Source organism: Ceratotherium simum, chromosome 2 (genome assembly GCF_057802395.1).
Source record: "Ceratotherium simum simum isolate JZ-2026a chromosome 2, ASM5780239v1, whole genome shotgun sequence".
NCBI classification, from domain to species: Eukaryota; Metazoa; Chordata; class Mammalia; order Perissodactyla; family Rhinocerotidae; genus Ceratotherium; species Ceratotherium simum.
The window spans coordinates 39583566-39597593 of NC_141901.1; positions in this window are offsets into that span (position 1 = coordinate 39583566).

The window sequence follows — 14028 nt, forward strand, 5'->3', positions numbered from 1 at the left end:
AACTTGAAAACACCAATGCATAAAGATACATGCACCCCTGTGTTCATTGCAGCGTTATTCACAATAGCCAAGACTTGGAAGCAAACTAAGTGCCCATCAAGGGACAAATAGATAAAGAAGATGTGGTATATATACACAATGGAATACTACTCAACCATAAGAAACGATGAAATCCAGGCATTTGTGACAACATGGATGGACATTGAGGGTATTAAGCGAAGTCAAATAAGTCAGAGGGAGAAGATCAAATACCATATGATTTCCTTCATTAAGTAGTAGATAATAACAACAATAAACAAACACATAGAGACAGAGATTGGATTGGTGGTTACCAGAGGGGAAGGGGGGAGGGAGGAGGGTCAAGGGGATGGTTCGGCACATGTGTGTGGTGATGGGTTATAATTGGTATTTTGGTGGTGAACATGATGTAATCTATGCAGAAATAGAATTCTGATGATGTACACCTGAAATTTATACAATGTTATAAACCAATGTTACTGCAATAAACAAAATTTTTAAAAAAAGTGTCTGATTTCATCACTTGTATTCAACATTATACCACAGTTTTTAGCCAGAAAAATTAGGTAAGAAAAAGAGTAAAATTTGCTTGTATTAGAAAGGATATTTAAAACTATCTCTATTTGAAAATGACATCATTTTATGTATAGAACCTCCAAGGGAATTAATAAGAAACTATTAGACCTAATAAAATTCAGTAAGGTTACAGGCACAGGATAAATACACAAAAATTAGTTATATTTGTATAAACTAGCAACAGTCAATCCAAAAATAAATCAAGAAAACAGTTTCATTACAATAGAATCAAAATGAAAAAAAAATACTTAGCAATAAATTTAACAAAAGAAGTGTAAGACTAGAGTACTGAAAACTGCAAAACATGGTTGAAAGAAATTAAGGAGCACCTAAATAAATGGAAAGATATAGCGTGTTCATGAATTAGTGATTTAATATTGCTAAGTTAGAAATACTCCCCAAAGTGAACTATGCATTTGATGCAACTCCCAACAAAATTCTATCTGGATTTTTTTGCAGAAATTGGTAAAGGTTTAATACAAAGCTAAAGTAATCCAGACAATGTAGCACTGATGTGAGGATAGATCATTGGAATAAAACTTGAAAGAACAGAAATAAACCCACACATTAATGGTCAATTGATTTTCAACAAGGGTGCCAAGACAAGTCAATGGGGGAAAGAATAGTGTTTCCAACAAATGATGCTTGGAAGACTGGATATCAACATGCAAAAGAATGAAGTTGCACCCTTACCTCACACCATATACAAAAATTAACTCAATCAAAGACCTAAATATGGGAGTTAAACTCTTTAAAGAAACATAGGTGAAAATACTCATGACATTGGATTAGGAATAATTTCTTAGATATGACATCTAAAGTACAAGTAACCAGATTAAGAATAGATCAATTGCACTTCAATAAAAATAAAACATTCTGTGCTTCAAAGGACACTATGATGGGCAAGTCCTGGTGGCCTCGTGGTTAGATTTGGCTCCCTCCGCTTCAGTGGCCCAGGTTTGGTTTTCAGGTGCAGAACTACACCACTCAGCTGTTAGTGGCCATGCCGTGGTGGTGGCTCACATACAAAAAGAGGAAGAGTGGCAACAGATGTTAACTCAGAGTTAATCTTCCTCAGCAAAAAAAAAGAAAAATACACTATCACAAAAGTGAAATACAATCTAGAGAATGAGACAAAGTATTTGAAAATCATACCTCTGATAAGAGTCTAGCGTCCAGGACACGTAGCCATCCTGCTGATCTAGTGGTTAAGAATCAGTGCTCTCGGGCCGGACCAGTGGCTTAGCGGTTAAGTGCATGCGCTCCGATGCTGGCGGCCCGGGTTCGGATCTGGGCGCGCACCGACGCACCACTTCTCCAGCCACGCTGAGGCCGCGTCCCACATATAGCAACTAGAAGGATGTGCAGCTATGACATACAACTATCTACTGGGGCTTTGGGGGGAAAATAAATAAACAAATAAAATCTTTAAAAAAAAAAAAAAGACTCGCTCTTTTAAAAAAAAAAAGAATCAGTGCTCTCACCTCTGTGGCCCAGATTTACTTCCCTGTCAGGGAACCACAGCACTTATCTGTCAGTTATCATACTGTGGTGGCTGCATGTTGCTGTAATGCTGAAAGCTACGTCACCAGTATTTCAAATACCAGCAGGATCACCCTGCTGGTGGACAGGTTTCAGCAGGTCTTCTAGACTAAGACAGGTTAGGAAGAAAGACATGGCTACCAACTTCCGAAAAAATTCACCATGAAAACCCTATGAATAACAGTGGAGCATTGCATGATATAACACTGGAATATGAGAGGATGGCATAAAAAGAACCAACAGGGTTGCACTCTGCTGGACATATGGGTGCTAGGAGTCAAATTAAGTTGATAGCACTAACAATAAATCCAGAATACATAAGGGACTCTTACATCTTAATAATAAAAAGACATATTACCCAATTTGCTAAAATTGTTAAAGCATTCAAATATATATTTGTCAAAAATATATATACAAATGGCTGACAAACACAAGGAAAGATGTGCCACATCATTAGTCATTAGAGAAATGCAAGTCAAAACTACACTGAGGTAATACTTCATGCCCACTTGATACAGTCTATTTGTATTTTTCAATCAAAAATTTGTATCATCACAAGTGTGGACAAGGACACAGAGACATTGGCACCCTCACTCAACTGCTGGTGGGAACGTAAAATGGTGCAGCCAACTTGTAAAACAGTTTATCTTTCCCACAAAATATTCATCACACAGCTACCATAAGACCCAGCATTCCACTCCTAGGTAGACACCTAAGAAAATTGAAAACATGTTCACACAAAAACTTGGCATTGTTTATGATAATCAAAAAGTACAAATAACTGAAATGTGCATCAACTGATAAATGGATAATCAAAATGTGGTATATCCATACAATCAAATATTTAATCATATTTTCTATTTTCTGCTTGTCTTGAGGTTGATTTGCTCTTCTTTTTATAGTCTCTTAAGTTGGAAGTTTAGGTTACTGATTAAGGTCTTTCTTCTCTTTTAATATAGGCATTTATAGCTATAAATTTTCCTTTAAGTACTGCTTTCAATATATCCCAGAAGCTTGGGTATGTTATGTTTCCAGTGTTTTCCTTCTCAATGTAGATTCTAATTTCCTTGTGATTTCTTCTTTTACTCTTTGGTTGTTGAAGAGCATGTTATTTAATCTCCATGTATTTGTGAATTTGCCAAATTTCCTGTTGGTGTTGATTTCTACTTTCATTTCATTGAGGTTGGAGAACACACTTTGCATAATTTCCATCTTTTTAAATTTAATGAAGCCTGTTTTATGGCCTAATGTATTGTGTTTTCTGGAAAATGTTCCATGTATGCTTCAGAAGAATAGGTAAACCACTAAATAGTGATCACTTCAATAGATGGAGTGTGGAGTGTTCAATAGATTTCTGGTAGGTCTAATCGTTTTTGTTTTATTGAGGTGACACTGGTTTAAAACATTATGTGGATTTCAAGCGTACATCTTTATAATTCGACTTCTGCTTATACTACATTGTGTTCACCACCAAAAATCTGTTTCCATCTCTCACTGTGCAAACGTGCCCCTTTATCCCTTTTAACCTCCCCCTACCCCCTTCCCTTCTAGTAACCACCAATCTGTTCTCTGTATCTATGTGTTTGTTTGTTGTCACTGTTTTTCACCTTCCACATACGAGTGAAATCATATGGTATTGTCTTTCTCTGTCTGATTTATTTTGCTTAGCCTACTACCCTCAAGGTCCATCCATGTTGTTGCGAATAGCAAAATTTCATCATTTTTATGGCTGAGTAGTATTCCATTGTATACCACATCTTCTTTATCCATTCATCCATCAATGAGCACTTGGTTGTTTCTGTGTCTTGGCTATTGTAAATAATGCTTCAATGGACACAGAGGTGCATATACCTTTTTGAATTAGTGTTTTCATATTCTTGGGATAAATATCCAGAAGTGGCATAGCTGGATCCTACAGTAGTCCTATTATTAATTTTTCGAGGATTGTCCATACTGTTTTCTATAGTGGCTGGCCACTTTACATTCCCACCAGCAGTATATGAGTGTCCCCTTTTCTTCACATCCTCTCCAACACTTGTTATTTCTTCTCTTTAAAAAATAGCCACTCTGATGGGCATGAGGTGTTATCTCATTGTGGTTTGACTTGCATTTCCCTAATAATTAGTGATGTTGAACATCTTTTCATGTACCTGCTGATTATCTCTACGTCTTCTTTGGGAAAATGTCTATTCAGATCTTCTTCCCATTTTCTTTTTTTTTTTTAATTTTATTTATTTATTTTTTCCCCCCAAAGCCCCAGTAGATAGTTGTATGTCACAGCTGCACATCCTTCTAGTTGCTGTATGTGGGACGCGGCCTCAGCATGGCCGGACAAGCGGTGTGTCGGTGCGCGCCCGGGATCCGAACCCGGGCTGCCAGCAGCAGAGCATATGCACTTAACCGCTAAGCCACGGGGCCAGCCCTCTTCCCATTTTCTAATTGGGTTGATTTTTTTGTGGTGAGTTGTACGAGTTCTTTATATATTTTGGATATTAATCCCTGATCAGATGTATGATTTAAAACTATCTTCTCCCAGGTCAAATACCGTATGATTTCCTTCATTAAGTAGTAGATAATAACAACAATAAACAAACACATAGAGACAGAGATTGGATTGGTGGTTACCAGAGGGGAAGGGGGGAGGGAGGAGGGTGAAAGGCTAATTCGGTACATGTGTGTGGTGATGGGTTGTAATTAGTATTTTGGTGGTGAACATGATGTAATCTATACAGAAATAAAAGTATAGTGATGTACACCTGAAATTTTTACAATGTTATAAACCAATGTTACTGCAATAAACAAAAAATTAAAAAAAAAAAACTATCTTCTCCCAATTGGTATGTTGTCTTTTTGTTTTGTTGATGGTTTCCTTTGCTGTGCAGAAGCTTTTTAGTTTGATGTAGACCCATTTGTTTAGTTTTGCTTTTGTTTCCCTTTTGAGGAGACATATTTGAAAACATACTGCTAAGATCAATGTCAAAGAGCATACTTCCTATATTTTCTTCTAGGAGTTTTATGGTTTCAGGTCTTACATTCAAGTCTTTAACTCATTTGGAGTTAATATTTATGTGGTGTAAGATAGTGGTCTACTTTCATTCTTTTGCATGTGACTGTTGACTAATTTCTTTATATATTCTATTGTCTTCTATTTCCTTGATGATCTTTTCTCTAGACTTTCTATCCACTACTAAAATTGGAGTATTGTAGTCTGCAAGTATTATTGTTGAATTGTGTATTTCTACCTTCTATTCTGTAATCTTTTGCCTTCTGTTATTTGGGGCTCTATTTATAGGTTCGTATAGGATTAGAATTGTTATATCTTCTTTATGGATATACCATATTGTCATTATAAAATATACTTCTTTGTCTCTAGTAACAATTTTTGTCCTAAAGTCTATTTTGTCTGAAATTAGTATACCCACTCTAGCTCTTTTACTTATTGTTTGTATGGCATATCTTATCTCATCTTTTTGTTTTCAGCCTATTTGTACCTTGGATCTGAAACATGTGCCCAGATGGCAGCGTATAGATGGATCGTGTTTTTATTTTATTTATTCTGTCAATCTTTGCCTTTTAATTAGAACAGTCTATTCTACATTGAATTTAATTATTAACATAAAATTTAGCTCTACCATTTGTAAGGTTTACATCTGCCATTTTTCTATTAATTGTCTGTACGTCTTATGTATATTTTGTTTCTCTATTTTGCCATTGCTGTCTTCTTGATGAAAAACAGATATTTTCTTTTGTACCATTTCATTTTCTTTTCATGACTTTTGCTAGATATTTTCCCATTATTTCTAAGAGGTTGCCCTGGAAATTACAATTAACATATTAATGTATAAATTTTTAGTTTGTATTAATACCAGCTTAATATATATATATTAATATTATTATAACATATAGAATATTTATACAGGAGATTTCAACTAAATAGGCTGAATTTAAGATCAGCATATCACAATTAATATGCCATAATACATCAGTTGGAACCACGCAAATATAATTGAAGGAAAAGTGTTGTCATTCACAAGAGTAATTAATGCCTGTGATTAGATATTATAAATGGTTTGCCTTAACTGAAACCTGCCTCTCCCCTTGCAGATCATTATCTCCCCTTGAAGTCCCCAGAACCTCGCAAGAAGAGGATGATCTTTTTATCACATCCACATACTTTAGAGTAGAGAGGTGGTCAAGCCTTCCTTGCTTCTCCCTCTTGGAGCCAGGGCACAACTCCTCCCTCGCATGTTCATTCCCACTCCTTTGAGGATATATCTGGCTATATTACACACTAACTGCCACAGCACAAGCATCTATCAACCATGCTCCTGATCACCTCTCACCAAAGCCGGGATCAGATATTTTCTTCTGCAAAATTCCTGCACTCACTCAGCATGGCATCACTACCCATATGTGCATAAAATAGGATGCTTGGCTGCAAGCATGAATGCCTCGGCAGTCAAGAAGCCACCACCAGAAATGTTGGCTGCAAAGATATGTCTAACATGCTAGATACACATTAGTAAAAAGTCAATATCCAACAATTTGACTCCCAATACCCATGGATATAGAGTTACAGAAAACCCAGGGGCTCCCTGACTGGCCTTAACACAGAAACACCAGAAATAACAATGGGCTGGCTTCTGTCTCACTGCCACCTTCTGAAAATAACACTTACATCATATCCAGAGAGCCCTAGCTGCAAGATAGCCTGGGAAATGCAAGTTAGCCCTCCTGCTCCTGCAGTACAGGAATCCCACTGAGTGCCTGCACACCATATCAACCACAATTTCCTCACTACCCTGCTAATTTTCCATGGATCGACTCATAAACACTCTGGCCAGTCTCCTAAATGCACCTTCCCCACTGTCATTCAGTCTCACTTACTTAGTAAATTATAAACCTTGGATCGATCTAACTGTCCTCTCTCTCTGCACAACACTCTGGCTGCCTGACAAAATAACTAGCCTCCCAGACAACACCACTAAAAATTCACAATATCTAGCCTCAAACAACGTTTAACATCACTCAGTAATCAGTCATGTGCATGACAGCTATTTAAATATGAATAATACAAATTTACGGTAGCTTAAATGTTTGTATTTATATAAATTTATAATATCTAACATGTACTGAGTTCCTGCTATGTGACACACATTGTTATAATCATTCTGAGTGCTTTAATTCATTTACCACTCATAAATACTCATTGAGATAGATATTCCTATCCCCACACTCCGGATTAGAAAACTGAGACATGGAAAGACTAAGTCATTTGTTCAAGTCCATATGGCTGAGATGTATCAGAGCGAGGATTCAAATACAGGTGGTTTGGCTCCAAAGCCCACCCTTTTTCATCATTCTGCTGTCTGCCTCTAACATTCAAAGACATCCATCAGCTATGGACCAAATTGTGTCACCCCCAAAATTCATATAATGAAGCTCTAACTGCCAATGTGATGGTATTTGGAGGAGGAGACTTTGCGAGGATTTTAGGTTTAGATGAGGTCCATGAGTGTTGGACCCTCATGGTGAGATTACTGTCATGGGACAGGTCTCTCTCTCCCTCTCTCTCTCCCTCTCTGCCATGTGAGGACACAGGGATAAGGTGACCATTTGTAAGCCAGGAAGTGATCTTTCACCAGAACCCAACATGCTGGCACTCTGATCTGCTCCTTCAACCCTCCAGAACCATGTGATAAAATTAATTTCTGTTGATTAAGCCACCATGTATATTATTTTGTTATCGCGGTTGAGCAGACTAAGACACCATCCTACCTTATCACTCTTGTCAAATGACAGGGCCTCCTATGTCTCAGGGAAACATAGACAACAGAAAGGGATGATTTCAACTTCCTACCACCAAACTTTTAATTGACTTGCATTGATTTATGTCTATCCTAACTTTCTCTCCTTCCCCACGGAAGACATTGAGCTCCCAGTCTCTAAAGTCAGTACCTTCATTGCACTTCAATTCCCTTCTCCTAACACTTTTTTGGGAACTTGACTTTCTAGTGTTTTTCTTCTTTCTTTGGTATGTTCCACGGATCTATCTCTGCACATTCCTTTTGTGTATCCCTCAGATGTTCTCAGTACTCTCTCCTTAACATCCCCCTTAACATCACACCCCCAACTATTGTCCTATTTCTCCTTCTTCCACATCACAGTCACACTTCTACACTTTCTCCAAGACATTCTCTCTTTGCCTTCCTCTCCTAATATTCAGAACATCAGCAGGTGACTTCTCCAACAGTTGACATTATTGACTGCTCTCTCCTTCTTAAAACACTCTCTTCCTTCAGTTTTATTGATATCACACTCTCCTTTCCCTGTCCCACCTGCCATCCTCCTCAGGCTCATTTGCTGGCTCCTTTTCCTCTACAGCCATTCTTCCCTCAAATTTGGTACTTCCAAGGGTTTTGTCATAGCCCCCTTTCATCTCACTTTTCATTCTCCCACTAGGACATCTACTCTGTGGGTTCGGGTTATCATTCACATATTGTTAATGTCCAAGTCTATATCCCCATCCCACACCATCTGCTTAGCATCAGACCCTGCATTCAACTCAACAGGTATCTCCACTGGGGGCTCACACTCAACATGTCTAATGAATGCTTTATTCATTATCATCATTTGCAACCTATTTCTGTGTTCCCACTTTCAGTCAATGGTCCACTCCAGAAACCTGGACCTTTTCCTTGGCTCCTTCGTGTGCCTCTACACCTAGAATCGTTGTTCAATACCTACAACATGTCAGGTTCCATGCTAGCACCTCATATGCAATTATTTTATTTTATTTTCACAATCTTATGAAGGAAAAAAGAAATAGTGAATCTTTAGCTGTTTCTAGCACTTATTGGTAATGAAATTGGATCAGAATTCCCTAATGACATCAGGTGGTAATATTATTATCACCTACTCTCCAAACAGTCTGTGGGAGAAGTGCCCAACTTGAATTAAAAAATGTTTCATATTTTCAATTTAGAACAAATGGTAAGCAAGAAGGATCAGAGACTGAAGATGAGTACACAAGATAATACCTACAGAGACTTAACAGGGCTCTGTGCCAACAGTGTCTTGCCCCGCCCTCTAATCCATTTTGTAGAACTTGGCTAGATTAATCTTCATGTATATAGACTCCTTCAAGAACTTCAATATGCTCCCCAAAACCTGGAATCCAAACTTTTTACCCAGGTGTTCATGTCTTTCATTAGTATATAGAAGTATTAAAATGGTTTTCTATTGGGTTTCTTTCCTGTAATCTTGCTAAATTCAATTGTTAGTTCTAGAGGGTTATTAGTTCTATAGTCTGAAGCATGTTGTCTACAAATAATAATAGATTTCCCCTGTCTCCTTCCCAATTTGTATAGCTTTTATTTCTTTTTCTTGCTATAATGCACTGGTTAGAACTTCTATTACAATGTTGAGTAGAACTGTTGAAATTGGACATCTTTTCTTATTTCCAATACCAGGGAAAATGCATTAGTTTTTCCCCATTAAGACTGACTTAAATGTAGTTTTTGGGAATATGTGTCAGTTTTTTTTTTTTTTTTCTGCCAGGTGTATCAGTTTCATTGGTTTCTGTTCTTATCCTTATTATTTCCTTCCTACTGCTTATTCTAGGTGTTTTCAATTATCAAGTCGGAAGATGAGAGCTTAAATCATTTATGATATATTTCTTCTTTGTAATATAAGCCTTTAATTCTGCAACTTTTGTATAAACCCTACTTAACTTCATCCCATATAGTTTGATATGCTGTATTTTCATTTTCATTTAGTTCAGTTATTTCCTAACTTCTTTGGAGACTTCCTCTTTGACCCACAGAATATTTACAAGTGTCTTTTCTATTTTCTAAGGGTTTGGAGATGTTTCAGTTCTCTTTCTATTACTCGTTTCTAGTCTAATTCTATTATGGTCAGACAATGCACTTTATGTTTTTCAAATCTTTTACATTTGTCAAGGTTTGTTTTATGACCCAGGATAGAATCTGTCTTGTGGAACCTCCATGTGCTTTGAAAAAATTGCATAGCCTGCTGTTGCTTAATGGAATATTCTAAAATATCAATTAAGTCAAGTTGGTTGATGGCGGTCTTCACGTATTCTATATTCTTGCTGATTTACTACCTACTACTTCCACTTCTGGGAGAGGAGTATAACAGCCTCTGACTGTAATAGTGGATTTGTCTATTTCTGCTTTCAGTTCTGTCAGTTTTTCTTCATGTGTTTTGAAGGTCTGTTGTAGGTGAATACAAGTTTAGGATTGTTACCTCCTCTTTGTAAATTGATCCCTTCACCATTATGTGTTACTGTAATACTGTGATTTATAATACAAATGTATTATTATGTGATACATCATTATGTGATACTGTGATACTCTGATTTAAAATACAAATATAATACATATACAATACAAATATATTTGGTCTTCCTCTCCATTTCTGGCACAGAACTCCTAAAGCACTTAGAATTCCCCGTGATGAGAGAGATAGAGGTGGCTTTGTTTCATTAATGAGGTGACTTTCAGAATGCACCTAAAGATGGGGGCTGATTGCCGGTGGAGCCATGTGGTTACAGGTTGGAACTTGCATTTCTACCTCCCAATCTCTAGGGAGGGGAGAGGAGCTAGAGATTGACTTCAATCACCAATGGTCAATGATTTAATCAAACATGCCTATGCAATGAAGCCTCCACAAAAACCTGAAAGGACAAGGTTCAGAGAGCTTCCAGGTTGGTGAACAGGTGGAGACTTAGGGAGAGTAACACACTCACACAGAGTGCACAGGAGCTCCGTGCCCTTTCTCCATACCTTGACTTATGCATCTCTTCCAGTTGGCTGTTTCTGAGTTATATCTTTTTTTTTTTCAGTTTTTATTTTTTATTTATTTATTTATTTTGTGAGGAAGATCAGCCCTGAGCTAACATCGATGTCTGTCCTTCTCTTTTGGCTGAGGAAGACCGGCCCTGAGCTACCATCTATTGTCAATCCTCCTCCTTTTTTTTCTCTTTTTCTCCCCAAAGCCCCAGTAGATAGTTGTATGTCATAGTTGCACATCCTTCTAGTTGCTGTATGTGGGACGCTGCCTCAGTATGGCCGGACAAGCCGTGCGTCAGTGCGCGCCTGGGATCAGAACCTGAGCCGCCAGTAGTGGAGCGCATGCACTCAGCCGCTAAGCCACGGGGCCAGCCCCAAGTTATATCCTTTTAAAATACACCAGTAGTCTAGTGAAATGCTTCTGTGAGTTCTGTGAGCCATTCTAGCAAATTGATCGAACCCAAGGGGGATGGGTCACAGGAACCTCTGATTTGTAGCCAGTCAGTCAGCAGTACAGCTAACAACCTGGACTTGCGACTGGCATCTGAAATTGAGGGGGGATAGTCTGGCTGGACTGAACTCTTAAATGGTGCAATCTGATGCTATCTCCATGTAGATAGTGTCAGAATTGAGTTAAATTGTAGGACACACAGCTAATGCCCAAGAATTGCTTATTGGTATGGGGAAACACACACACACATTGAAGTTGGTACCAGAACACTATTACATATCCATCGTTGTTTCTGGGAATTTTTATCCTCTGAAGTCTACTTTCTCTATTAATTAGCCACTCCAGCTTTCTTTGCATTACTCTTTGCATATTACATCTGTCTCTCTTCTCTTACTTTTAACCTATGTGTATCACTAACTTTAAGGCCAAGCCAGATGGAGACTGATGATTACTGTGTGATCAGGCCCCTTTAGTCCCGTGTCCATTTGTCTGCTCCCCCAGCCAAGGTGCCCCCTCATCCATTTTCTGCCTCTTCCTGTTCCTCACCACCTGGGTCCTCATTAAAGGCCCCACACAAGTTGTATCACCTCATTATCCATGCAGGCTCTCTGGTTTTCCTAATGGCTGATTTTTCTGAGATCCTGTCTCTCTCAACCCTCTTTACTTCCTAGCTCCTTTCCATTCTTGCTTCCCATCACACTATCATGTTTTTCTTGCTATCACAGGGACCATGCAGCATAAGATTGTTCCCAGGGCCCCACCTACTCCTATCTACCTGCCCCAGAGTGGCTGCAGCCAGTGTGTGACAATGATAATGGTTTCCTTTGTACTAAAGTTCCAGAACTGGACCTAAGGGACAGGATAAATGTGGGGAAGATACCACTGGGTGAGGACTGGATGGTTCCCCTCACCAGTCCAGCCCCTGCTGAGGTTCTAAGGACAAGAACAGTGACAACAATTATAGTGGTGTCTCTCATCAGAGTTGATTTACCTTTCATGAATTAAAAAAAATGCTATAAAAATGAGTCAAGGGGACAATGGTGACAGGAGAGATAATCAAATATGGACAAGCGTCCACCAGCGGCCATGGTCCTTATATGGCAGGATGGTTATTGACAGTACAGGCCAAGAGCAGGTGAGGGAGGCCTTAGGACGCTAGAGATGCAAACTCCCTAACATGACAGTTCTCATTTTTTCTTTTTGTTTTTACTGCAGTAACATTGGTTTATAACAGTGTATAAATTTCAGGTGTATATCATTATACTTCTATTTTTGCATAGATTACATCATGTTTACCACCCGAATACTAATTACAATCCATCACCACACACATGTGCCGAATCATCACTTTTGCCCTCCTCCCTCCCCACTTCCCTTTTGGTAACCACCAATCCAATCTCTGTCTCTATGCATTTGTTTGTTGTTGTTTTTACCTTCTACTTATAAATGAGATCATGTGGTATTTTACCTTCTCCCTTTGACTTATTTCACTTAGCATAATACCCTCAATATCCATCCATTTGTCACAAATGGCTGAATTTCATCATTTCTTATGGCTGAGTAGTATTCCATTGTGTATATATACCACATCTTCTTTATCCATTCATCCTTTGATGGGCACTTAGGTTGCTTCTAAGTCTTGGCTATTGTGAATAATGCCGCAATGAACACAGTGGTACATATATCTTTACACACTGGTGTTTTCATGTTCTTTGGATAAATACCCAGCAGCAGAATAGCTGGATCATATGGTAGTTCTATCCTTAATTTTTTGAGGAATCTCCATACTGTTTACCATAGTGGCTGCAACAGTTTGCACTCCCACTAGCAGTATATGAGAGTTCCCTTCTCTTCACATCCTCTCCAAAACTTGTTTCCTTTCTTGTTAATTATACCCATTTTGTCAGGCATGAGGTGATATCTCATTGTAGTTTTGATTTTCATTTCCCTGATTGTTAATGATGTTGAACATCTTTTCATGTGCCTGTTGGCCATCTGTATATCTTCTTTGGAGAAATGTCTGTTCAGGTCTTTTGCCCATTTTTCAATTGGGTGGTTAGTTTTTTTGTTGTTGAGATTTATGAGTTCTTTACATATTTTGGAGATTAATCCCTTATCAGATATATGGTTTGCAAACATATTCTCCCAGTTGTTAGATTGTCCCTTTGTTTTTTGGAGGGTTTTCTTTGCTGTACAGAAGTTTTTCAGTTTGATGTAGTCCCATTTGGTTATTTTTTCTATTGTTTCTCTTGCCCGGTCAGACACGGTACTTGAACATATGTTGCTAAGACCAATGTCGAAGAGCTTACTGCCTATATTTTCTTCTAGAAGTTTCATGGTTTCAGGTCTTACATTCAAGTCTTTAATCTATTTTGAGTTAATTTTTGTGTATGGTGTAATACAATCATCTACTTTCATTTTCTTGCATGTGGCTGTCCAGTTTTCACAACACCATTTGTTGAAGAGATTTTCTTTGCTCCATTGTATGCTCCTGGCTCCTTTGTTGAAAATTAGCTGTCTGTAGATGTGTTGGTTTATTTCTGGGCTCTCAACTCTATTCTGTGATCTGTGTGCCTGTTTTTGTGCCAGTAACACGCTGTTTTGGTTACTATAGCTTTATATTATATT